The sequence below is a fragment of the Amblyraja radiata genome, chromosome 10, assembly GCF_010909765.2.
Source record: "Amblyraja radiata isolate CabotCenter1 chromosome 10, sAmbRad1.1.pri, whole genome shotgun sequence".
Lineage (NCBI taxonomy): Eukaryota > Metazoa > Chordata > Chondrichthyes > Rajiformes > Rajidae > Amblyraja > Amblyraja radiata.
The window spans coordinates 12,771,767-12,783,896 of record NC_045965.1 but is presented as its reverse complement, the minus strand read 5'-3'; the positions used below and the strand labels follow the sequence as shown (position 1 = coordinate 12,783,896).

Below are 12,130 nucleotides of genomic sequence, written 5' to 3'. Positions count from 1 at the left end.
ATTCAAATTGTTTACAGTCTTGATGTATTTCATACCTAAAATGGCCACCTGCTCCCAAGCTCAAACTGCCCATAAATAACATCCTCAAACCTGCACTTTCATTTTCTGAATCTTCCACATCCTGGTTTTAATAAGTGCAAAAAGTCCCAAGTATTTCCTTCCTAAATCTCTCCATTACTCATTCCTCTGCCCCCTCAAGTCATCCATTTAGAGACCCTTTACAACATCTCACTTTAGGTCATTTGTATTGGTGTCAGGTTTTGATCAACAATGCTTACAAAAACGAGAACGGGATTGGTCTGTTGGCTGGCACAGACTCGAAAGGTTGAAAAAGCCCGTTCATATGTGATATCCCAGCTGGAGTACTGCGTCTAATTCTGATGCCACACATTTAGGACTGATTTACATTTCTCAGACCGCAGAGGGGAACTACTAAAGCATGATCAGTTGTGTGGAGGGAGTAGAGAAACTGCGATTCCCCCTCTTACGCTGGAGAACAGTGATGCTAACAAAGCCCTTTGTGATTTTAAATAAGGAAAAATTACTTCCAGCGGTAGAAGAGTTGGTTCCTCGAAGACACAAGTTTAAACTAATTGCAAAAAGAACCAGAATCACAAATCATTTTATTAAAAAGTAGTGAGCTATGATTTGGGATGCATTACTGGAAAGGTAGAATCAGATTTAATAACTTTTAACGGGAATTAAATAGCTACAAAATGCCCGGGGGGTGGGGGGGGGGGGGGGGAGGTACTGGACAGGAAGCACAGAGCAAAACTAATTGGATAGCTTTAGAATATTCACCACATGTATGATGAACCAAATGAGTAGGCAGGAACTGCAGAGACACAAAATGCTGGAGTAACTCAGTGGGACATGCAGCATCTCTGGAGAGATTACGACATTTTGGGGGTCGAGACCCATCTTATCTGTTTATGATGATACAAATGACCTCGATAGTTTCATTCTGTATAGGCCATGTAATTCTGAATTGAAATTAAAACAACATGGTATTAAGGCACTGGTAACAATCACAGGTCACTGGCAGCATCTGCAGATCATTCATCCTACAGCAGAATAGCAGAAAAGGCTATTAAGGTTTCTATAATCAAAATAATATAATCAATTCTGTAATCATCATATATGGGATTGTACAAGAGATGTGAACTAGCAATATGAATTGGGAAGGACATAAAGTGCTGGAGTAACTCAGTGGCTTAGGCAGCATATCCAGAGAACATGGACAAGTGGCGTTTCAGGTCTGGACCATTTATCAGACTTTTGAGGGGGGGGGGGGGGGGGGGGGGGGGGGGGGGGGGGAGAAGAAAGCTGGAAGAGAGCCAGTATCTGCAGTTCCTTGCTTCTATTGTAGTTACACCTTGAGGAGATTGACATGGTATCCTGCTATGCAAGATGTTATTGACGCCATGAATCAATCCCTGAAAGACGATGGGTACAGTTGTCAAAACACAGAGTGAATACGTAGAGATTACAACAAAATGTAAAGTGATGCATAACTCCCTTCGTCAGCGAACAACAGTAAGACTGCTACACCAAGAAAATTATTAATGACTGTGCTTATCTGAAAACCTGGATAACAACCAAAATGGCCAATTACTTCTGCCATGCCACAAGATGATTTTGGGCACATGCAGATTTAACAACCTTTTCAAACACACGTGTCTGTATTAGGATTAATCGTGAGGACACTATTTTGTACAGTTCATTACCTCATGCATTAGGAGTATCAATAACTGAAACAAGGCTTTAATTTTTTTAATAGCCAATTGCGAATGCCCAAGATCTATAGTTTCGCTAAAGTAATGATTGTTTTTCAAATTTCTACCATAAATGTTTAATATAACCATTCACAATCATGATTATTTTTAAAACTAGTGTACTTTAGGTATTCTACAACCTGCAATTACCCAAGTACAAAGTTAGTAAAACAGTGAACATTAAACATGGAATGTAGAAAATGCTTATTAACAAAAACATGACGGCACCTATTATGTGGAAATAGGCCATTTGGCCCAATTTCCCCGGGTGGGGGGTAAGGGGGCGGGCAGGGTGCAGAATGAGCAAGGGGGTGGACGAGATGTGGAGGGGTAGGCGAAGGGGGAGAGCGAGTGGGGGGTGGCAGGGGGAAAGCATGGAGGTGGGTGAGATGGGGGGGGGGGTATGAGGAGGGATGGCGCTGAGGGGAGGGGTAGTGGAAGTGGAGGAGGAGTAGAAGGGAGGGGCGGTGGGTAAGGGAAGTGGGGGAAGGAAAGGAAGCAGGGGGAAGAGAAGTGGGGACAGGGAAGTGGGACGTGGGGAGAGTGGAGGAAGCAGGGGGACGGGAAGGTAAGTGGGGGATGGGAAGGTAAGTGTGGGGGTGGGGTGGAGGGGGGGGTGGGAAGGATGGGGGGGGGAGGGAAGTGGGGGGGGGGGGAAGGGAAGTGGGAGGGGAAGGGAAGTGAAGTGGGAGGGGAAGGAAAGTGGGGGGAAGGGACATGGGGGGAGGGGAAGGGGAAGTGGGGGGGGGAGAAGAGGGGGGTAAGGGAGCGGGCAGGGTGCGGAATGAGCGAGGGGGTGAACGATGGGGAGGGGCTGGCAAAGGGGAGAGCGAGTGCAGTTGGCAGGGGGAAAGCGTGGAGGTGGGCGAGATGGGGGGGGGGTTATGAGGGATGGCGCTGAGGGGAGAGGTAGTGGAGGGGGAGGGGAAGTGGGTGGGTAAGGGAAGTGGGGGAAGGAAGGGAAGCAGGGGGAAGGGAAGGGAAGCGGGCGGGGGGAGGAAGTGGAGGAAGCAGGGGAGGGAAACGGAAGTGGGGGGTGGGAAGGGGAGTGGGGAAGGGAAGGGGGGGGAGGGGAAGGGGAGTGGGGGGGAGGGGAAGGGGAGTGGGGGGGGGAAGGGTAGTGGGGGAGGGGAAGGGTAGTGGGGGGAGGGAAGGATGGAGGGGAAGTGGGGGTGATGAAAGTGGGGGAGGGGAAGTGAGGGGGGGAGGGAAATGGGAGGGGAAGGGAAGTGAAGTGGGTGGGGAAGGAAAGTGGGGGGGGGGGGGAAGGGACATGGGGGGGGAACGGACATGGGGGGGAGGGGGGGAGAAGAGGGGGGGGTAAGGGAGCGGGCAGGGTGCGGAATGAGCGAGGGGGTGAACGATGGGGAGGGGCTGGCAAAGGGGGAGAGCGAGTGCAGTTGGCAGGGGGAAAGCGTGGAGGTGGGCGAGATGGGGGGGGGGGTTATGAGGGATGGCGCTGAGGGGAGAGGTAGTGGAGGGGGAGTGGAAGTGGGTGGGTAAGGGAAGTGGGGGAAGGAAGGGAAGCAGGGGGAAGGGAAGGGAAGCGGGCGGGGGGAGGAAGTGGAGGAAGCAGGGGAGGGAAACGGAAGTGGGGGGTGGGAAGGGGAGTGGGGGGAGGGAAGTGGGGGGGGGGGGAGGGGAGGGGGGGGGGGGGGAAGGGGGGGGGGGGGGGGGGGAGGGTAGTGGGGGAGGGGAAGGGGAGTGGGGGGAGGGAAGGATGGAGGGGAAGTGGGGGTGATGAAAGTGGGGGAGGGGAAGTGAGGGGGGGAGGGAAATGGGAGGGGAAGGGAAGTGAAGTGGGTGGGGAAGGAAAGTGGGGGGGGGGGGGGAAGGGACATGGGGGGGGAACGGACATGGGGGGAGGGGGGGAGAAGAGGGGGGGGTAAGGGAGCGGGCAGGGTGCGGAATGAGCGAGGGGGTGAACGATGGGGAGGGGCTGGCAAAGGGGAGAGCGAGTGCAGTTGGCAGGGGGAAAGCGTGGAGGTGGGCGAGATGGGGGGGGGGGGTTGAGGGATGGCGCGAGGGGAGGTGGGGGGAGGGGTAGTGGAGGGGGTGGGGGAGTGGAAGTGGGTGGGTAAGGGAAGTGGGGGAAGGAAGGGAAGCAGGGGGAAGGGAAGTGGGCGGGGGGGAAGTGGAGGAAGCAGGGGAGGGAAACGGAAGCGGGGGGGAGGGAAACGGAAGTGGGGGAGGGGAAGGGGAAGGGGAGTGGGGGGAGGGGAAGGGGAGTGGGGAGTGGGGGGAGGGGAAGGGGAGTGGAGGGAGGGAAGGATGGAGGGGAAGTGGGGGGGGGAAGAAAGTGGGGGGGGAGGGGAAGTGGAGGGGGAGGGGAAGGGAAGGAAAGTGGAGGAGGGGATGGGGGAGGGAAGTGGGAGAGGAAGGGAAGTGGTGGGGAAAGGAAGTGGGGGGAAGGGACATGGGGGGGGGAGAAGTGGGGGGGGAGAAGTGGGGGGGGGTAAGGGAGTGGGCAGGGTGTGGAATGAGCGAGGGGGTTAACGATGGGGAGGGGCTGGCAAAGGGTAGAGCGAGTGGAGGGTGGCCGGGGGAAAGCGTGGAGGTGGACGAGATGGGGGGTCTGAGCAGGGATGGCGATGAGGGGAGGTGGGGGCAGCGGTAGTGGAAGTGGAGGAGGAGTGGAAGGGAGGGGAAGGAAGCGGGGGGGAAGGGAAGTGAGGTGACGGGGAAGGGAAGTGGGGGAGGGGAAGGGAAGTGGGGGAGGGGAGAGAAAGTGGGGGAGGGGAGAGAAAGTGGGGGAGGGGAGAGAAAGTGGGGGAGGGGAGAGAAAGTGGGGGAGGGGAGAGAAAGTGGGGGAGGGGAGAGAAAGTGGGGGAGGGGAGAGAAAGTGGGGGAGGGGAGAGAAAGTGGGGGAGGGGAGAGAAAGTGGGGGAGGGGAGAGAAAGTGGGGGAGGGGAGAGAAAGTGGGGGAGGGGAGAGAAAGTGGGGGAGGGGAGAGAAAGTGGGGGGGGGGGGGAGAAAGTGGGGGAGGGGAGAGAAAGTGGGGGAGGGGAGAGATGTGGGGGAGGGGAGAGAAAGTGGAGGAGGGGAGAGAAAGTGGGGGAGTGGAGAGAAAGTGGGGGAGGGGAGAGAAAGTGGGAGGGGAAGGAAAGTGGGAGGGGAAGGAAAGTGGGAGGGGAAGGAAAGTGGGAGGGGAAGGAAAGTGGGAGGGGAAGGAAAGTGGGAGGGGAAGGGGAAGGAAAGTGGGAGGGGAAGGGGAAGGAAAGTGGGAGGGGAAGGAAAGTGGGGGGGCAGGTGAAGGGTAGTGAGGGGAGGGGAAGGGAAATGCGGAGAGGGAAGTGGGGGGCCTGGGAAGGGAAGTGGGAGGAGGGGCAGGGAAGTGGGGGGAGGGGAAGGGAAGTGGGGGGGGGGAAGGGAAGTGGGGGGGAAGGGAAGTGGGGGGGAAGGGAAGTGGGGGGGAAGGGAAGTGGGGGGGGGGTAGGGAAGTGGGGGGGGGGAAGTGGGGGAGGAGAGGGGAAGTGGGGGAGGCAAAGTAGAGGAGGGAGGGAAAGGGAAGTGTGGGGGGAGAGGGGAAGTGGAGGGGAAGATGGGAAGTGGAGAGGAGATGAGGAGAAGAAGGGGATAAGTGGGGGAGGGGAAGTGGGGGGAAGAGACGGGGGAAAGGGAGAGAGGGAAGGGAGAGGAAGGGGAAAGGGGAGAGGAAGGGGAAAGGGAAGTGGGGGAAAGGAAGGGAAGTGGGGGAAAGGAAGGGAAGTGGGTGGGAGGGAAATGGGAGGAGGGGGACGGAAGTGGGGGGAGAGGAAGGGACGTGGGGGAGGGGACAGGAAGTGTGGTGGGCAGGAAGTGTGGGGGGAAAGGGAAGTGGGAGAAGTGGAAGGGGAAGTGGGGGGGGGAGGAAAGGGACGTGTGGGGGAGGGGAATGGTAGTGGGGAGAAGAGTGGGAGTGGTTGGGAAGAGACGTGGGGGGAAGGGAAGGGGGGTGCGAACAAGTGGAGGGGGGGAAAGTGGAGGTGGGAGGAAAGGGACGTGTGGGAGAGGGGAAGGGAAGTGGGGGGAGGAAAGTGGGGAGGGAGGGAAGGGAAGTGGGCAGGTGGGAGGGGAAGTGGGGACAAAGTGGAGGAGGGAAGGAAAATTTAGGGGGATCGAAAGGGAAGTGTGGGGGAGTGGAAGTGGGGGGAGAGGGGAAGTGAGGGAGGGGGGAAGAGGGGAAGTAGGGGGGAAGAGGGGAAGTGGGGGGGAGATGGGAAGTGGAGGGGAGGAGGGGAAGTGGATAAGTGGGGGGGGAGAGGATAAGTTGGGGGGTGAGGGGGAGGCAAGGAAAGAGAAGGGGACAGGAGGGAAGGGAACGAGAGGAGGGAAGAACAGGGGGAGAGGGGGAAGGAGAGAGGGAAGGGGGAAATGGAAGTGGGGGAGGGGAAGGGATGTAGGGGGAAGGGAAGGGATGTGGGGGGGGAGAGGAAGGGATGTGGGGGGGGAGAGGAAGTGGGGGTAGGGAAGTGGGGGAGGGGAAGGGAAGGAAAATGGGGGGAGGGGTGGGGAAGTGAAGTAGGGATGTGAGGGGGGAGGGGAAGGGAATTGGGGAGAGAGGGAAGTGGGGGAGAGAGGGAAGTGGGGGAGAGAGGGAAGTGGGGGAAAGGGAGGGAAGTGGGGGAAAGAAAGGGAAGTGGGGGGAAAGAAAGGGAAGTGGGGGGAAAGAAGGGGAAGTGGGGGGAAAGGAAGGGAAGTGGGGGGAAAGGAAGGGAAGTGGGGGGGGAAGGAAGGGAAGTGGGGGGGGGAAAAGGAAGGGAAGTGGGGGGGGAAAGGAAGGGAAGTGAGGGGGCATGGGAAGTGGGGAGAGAGGAAAGTGTGCTGAGAGGGAAGTGGTCAGGGAGGGAAAGCGAACTGGGCGGGGCGGGGAGGGGAATGGGAAGTGGGTGGGGGGAAATGGGAAGCGGGCGGGGGAAAGGGAAGCGGGCGGGGGAAAGGGAAGCGGGCGGGGGAAAGGGAAGTGGGAGGGACAATAAACAATATGTGCAGGAGTAGGCCATTCGGCCCTTCAAGCCAGCACCACCATTCACTGTGATCATGGCTGGTCTATCCAAATCAGTACCCCGTTCCTGCCTTCTCCCCATATCCCTTGAATCCGCGATCGTTAAGAGCTCTATCTAATTGGCCTCCTCTGCCTTCTGTGGCAGAAACTTCCATAGATTTACAACTCTCCGTGTGAAAAGGTTTTTCCTCATCTCCATTCTAAATGGCTTACCCCTATTCTTAAACTGTGGCCCCTGGTTTTGGACTCCCCCAACATCAGGAGCGTGTCTAATCCCTTAATAATCTTATGTTTCAATAAGATCACCTCTCATCCATCTAAATTCCAGAGTATACAAGCCCAGCCGCTCCATTCTATCAACATATGACTGTCACACCATCCCGGGAATTAACCTGGTGAACCCACGCTGCACTCCCTCTATAGCAAGAATGTCCTTCCTCAAATTTGGAGACCAAAACTGCACACAATACTCCAGGTGTGGTTTCGCTAAGGGCCCTGTACAACTGCAGATGGACCTCTTTACTCCTATACTCTTGTTATGAAGGCCAACATGCCATTTGCTTTCTTCACTGCCTGCTGTACCCATATCCACTTTGCCACTTTTCATTTCACTGCACATCTCGTATGTGTATGTGACGAATAAACTTGACTTGACTGCTTACTTTCAGTGACTGATGAACAAGGACCCCAGATCTCATTGTACTTTCCCTTTTCCCAACCTGGCACCATTCAGATAATAATCTGCCTTCCTGTTTTTGCCACCAAAGTGGATAACCTCACATTTATGCACATTATACTGCACCTGTCCAAGTCACCCTGCATCCTCATAGCATTCTCCTCACAGTTCACACTGCCACCCAGCTTTGTGTCATCTGCAAATTTGCTAATGCTACTTTTAATCCTTTCATTCATCGAAATCATGATTGTATATTGTAAATAGCTGCAGTCCCAGCACCGAGCCTTGCGGTACCCCACTGGTCACTGCCTGCCATTCTGAAAGGGACCCGTTAATCCTTACTCTTTGTTTCCTGTCAGTACCCTACCCGCAATACCATGTGCTCTAATTTTACCCACTAATCTCCTATGTGCGACCTTATAAAATGCTTTCTGAAAGTCCAGGTACACTACATCCACTGGCTCTCCCATGTCCATATTCCTAGTTAAATCCTAAAAAAAATCCAGAAGATTAGTCAAGCATGGTTTGTTTCCCCTTCGTAAATCTATGCTGACTCGGACCACCGATCCTGATACTGCTATCCAAATGTGCCGCTCTTTTATCTTTTATAATCGACTCCACCGATCTTCCCTACCACCTATAATTGACTCCAGCATCTTCCCCACCACCAGGCTAACTGGTCTATGATTACCTATTTTCTCTCTACCGCCTTTCTTAAAAAGTGGGATAACATTAGCTACCCTCCAATCCACGTGAACTGATCCTGAATCTATAGAACATTTGAAAATGATCACCAATGTGTCTACAATTTCTAGAACCACTTCCTTAAGTACCCTGGGATGCAGACCATCAGGCCCTGGGGATTTATCAGCCTCCAGTCTACCCAACACCATTTCCTGCCTAATGTGAATTTCCTTCAGTTCCTCCGTCCCCCTAGATCCGCTGGCCACTAGTAAGTACATCAGAGATTGTTTGTGTCTTTCCTAGTGAAGACAGATTCAAAGTACCTGTTCAACTCGTCTGCCATTTCCTTAATCCCTGTGATAAATTCACCCGTTTCAGTCTTCAAGGGTTCAACTTTGGTCTTAACTAATTTTCTTCCTCTTCACATACATAAAGAAGCTTTTTACTATCCTCCTTTATATTCGTGGCTGGTTTACCTTTGTACCTCATCTTTTCTCCCCATAATTGCCTTTTTAGATTTCTGTTGTTCATTAAAAGTCTTCCAATCCTCTGGCTTCCCGCTCATCTTTGCTATGTTATACTTCTTTTATTTTTATACTGTCCCTGACTTCCCATGTCAGCCCCTTACTCCCCTTGGAATCTTTCTTCCTCTTTGGATGAACTGATCTGCACCTTCTGTATTATTCCCAGAAATACCTGCCATTGTTGTTCCAGTCATCCCTGCTAGGGTCCCTTTCCAGTCAACTTTGGCCAGCTCCTCCCTCATGGCTCCATAGTCCCCTTTGTTCAACTGTAATACTGACACTTCCGATTTTCCCGTCTCCCTCTCAAATTGTAGATTAAAACTTATCATATTATGGTCACTACCTCCTAATGGCTCCCTTAGGAAAGGAGGGGAAGGGATGGAAGGGGAGGGGGGGAGATGGAAGTGGGAAGATGGGGGGAGGGGGAGTGGGGGAGATGGGGAAGTGGGGAGCTGGGGAAGTGGGGAGATGGGGAGGGAGGGGGAAGAGAAGTGTGGGGGGGGGGGGGGGAGGGGGGCGAGGGGAAGGAAAGGGGGGCGAGAGGAAGGGAAGTAGTGGAACGAGGGGTAAGGAAGCGGTGGGGCGAGGGGGTAGAGGGAGGGAGTTATGTGTGTATGTGTGTGTGTGTGTGTGTGTGTGTGTGGGGGGGGGGGGGTTGATGCTGGAACAAAGGTGCAGTGCGTCAACCGCCAGCGCTCCCCACCATAAATAACTCGGGCCGCGGGCTCTCCGTGGGTGGGGAGAGAGAAAGGGAGAGGGAGACGCGGGGAGCCGGGGGCTGGAGATGGAGAGAGGAAGGCGAGGTGGTGGCGAACGGAGATGCCGCTGCGCTGCGCGGGCCTCAGGCCTCAACTGCGACCACCGGGCCCAGGCCTCACCTCACCTCACCTCGTCCGCTGTTGGCGCTGCTCCCTTATTCTCCACTTCCTTCTTCCTCGTTGTTGTGTTGTGGTTTTCTGTCGATCAAAAGCAGGGAGTTGCTGGAGCTGGGAACGGCGGATGAGGTGCTGGGCTCGGTCTCTCGGTCTCTGCTTCTCCGCCTCGTTCTCACCGCCGTCGCCGACTCGCCAAGATGGCCGCCAGCCCGCCCGCCGCCGCCGGCCTGCGCGTCTCACGTCAGCGCGCCGCCCCGCCCCTTGCGTCAGCACGCACCGGCCCCCACCACCACGTGACCACAAAGCGCACTCCCCATCCATAGTGACGCCACCACGCTTCCGCCACCACCCTGACATCACTGCGCACCGGCCCCCACCAACACGTGACGTCAACGCGCACCCCCACACACATCCCGACATCACTGCGCACCGGCCCCTACCCTCCCACCAGCACGTGATGTCACCCACCACGTGACGTGTCCACGCTAGCCATGCTCACCATCGTGACATCACCACTATTACGTCATCGTGACACCCTACCCCATGACGTAATCGCTTCCGGCTGCCTTGTAGTCAAAGGGTGGAAATGCCTCATTGTCCTTGGTCTGTTCTCCAATGGGTAACCTGAATGCACAGCTGTTTTTTTCGCTGGCTTGGTTAGTACGGTTACCATAACCAAAAACTTGTCACTGTACCTCACTTCACTTGACATTAAACTAAACTTTTATCCAGAGTAGGGGAATTAAAAAGCACAGGACATGGAATCATAGTCTTTCCGCTGAATGGTTAGCACGCAACAAAAGCAACAAAAGCTTTTCACTCTACATGTGACAATAAAAAATAATGTGTTGGAAGGTGTTTTACACCAAAGATGGTCACAAAATGCTGGAGTAACTCAGCAGGACAGGCAGTGTCTCTGGATGGAATGAATGATTCAAGATTCAAGAGAGTTTATTGTCATGTGTCCCAGATAGGACAATGAAATTCTTGCTTTGCTTCAGCACAACAGAATATTGTAGGCATAAATATATACAGAACAGATACCATTGAATATATATATACACACATAAATAAGCATATAAAGTGCAATGTGTGACATTTCGGGTCGAGACCCTTCTTCAGACTGAGAGTCAGAGAGATGGAGCGAGATACGGAAGGGTAAGGTGTGATAACACAGATCAAAAGGGGACGGTGATCAAGGAAAATGTAGAATGGTTAATTGTTGGCTGATGGGAAGGTGACAACAAGGAATACAATTAGTAAAATTTAAACAGGACAGTGAAATTAGTCGGAGAACTGGGGTGGGGGAGGGACGGAGAGCGAGGGAAAGCAAGGGTTACTTGAAGTTCGAGAAATCAATATTTGTACCTCTGGGTTATAAGCTGTCCAAGCAAAATATGAGGTTCTGTTCTTCCAATTTACGTCGGACCTCACTGACAGTGGAGGAGGCCCAGGACAAGTCTTTCCATTGACTGGTTAGCATGCAACAAAAAGCTTTTCACAGTACCTTGGTTCACTTGACAATAAAGAAAACTTTTATCCAGAGTCGGGGAATCAAAATCCACAGGACATGGATTCATAGTCTTTCCGCTGAATGGTTAGCACGCAACAAAAGATTTTCACTCTACCTTGGTACATGTGACAATAAACTAAACTAACTAGAGAGAAAGACAAAAATCTGGAGTAACACAGCGCCTCTGGAGAAAAGGAATAGGTGACATTTTGGGTTGAGACCCTTCTACAGACCATTGAAACAGGCCCTTCAACACAACTTGCCCATGCTGACCAACATGCTCCATCTACACTAGTTCCTCCTGCCTTCCTGGAATGCCTTGAGAAATAAGGGATTAGATTCTTTCAGAAAAATTGTTTTGGTCTTTCAATAGCTTTTCAGCCAGCTGTTTCCTAAATACTAGAACTGAACAAAAAATACTGTTTGAATAAAAAGGACACAAAGTGCTAGAGTAACTCAACGGGCCAGGCAGCATCTCTGAGAACATGGATGTGAAGTTTTGGTTCGAGACCCTTCAGACCCAACCCGAAACATCACCTTTTCATGTTCTCCAGCGATGCTGCCTGACCCTCTGAGTTACTCCAGCGTGTTGAGCCCTTTGGAAACCAGCATTTACAGTTCGTTGTTTCTACTGTTTGACTAGTTGGAACTAGGAGGTCACATAAAGAACCAGGTAAGGCCACACCAAACCAAGTCACAAATTTAATTTGGTAAATATATTATTTTATTACAATACAACGTTAGACATCATTAGGGATAGCACAGTGGCACAATAGTAGAGTTGCTGCCAAAGACCCGGGTTTGATCCTGACTATGGGTGCTGTCTGTACGGAGTTTGTACTTTCTCCCTGTGACTGGCGGGGGGGGGGGGGGGGGGGGGGGGCTCCGGGTGCTCCGATTTCCTCCCACATCCCAAAGACGTTCCACAGAAGCTTTTGGAAATTGTCCCAAGTGTGCAGCATAGAACTGGTCTATGAGTGATCGCTGGTCGGCATGGACTCGGTGGGCCGAAGGGCCTGTTTCCACGGTGTGTCCTAATCTGTACTGTTTGTTGCATTCAAGGTAGGACTTGAATGTCATTTCCTCAATGTTCAAGTAC

At 53.5% G+C, this 12,130-nt stretch overlaps 1 protein-coding gene across 15 annotated transcripts in view; it reads right to left on the bottom strand.

Moving 5' to 3' along the window:
- The window catches only part of prrc2c (proline rich coiled-coil 2C), a 74,031-nt gene extending 64,291 nt beyond the window's left edge, over positions 1-9,740 (bottom strand). For 13 of the 15 annotated variants that reach the window (XM_033028042.1, XM_033028053.1, XM_033028055.1 and 10 more), the window contains exon 1: positions 9,532-9,740. The gene's annotated coding sequence lies outside the window, so the exon portion shown is untranslated. Of the gene's footprint in view, positions 1-9,521 lie in introns of all 15 variants that reach the window. The other 2 variants (XM_033028041.1, XM_033028040.1) reach the window with 2 other exon arrangements.
- Positions 9,741-12,130: the final 2,390 nt, after the last annotated feature.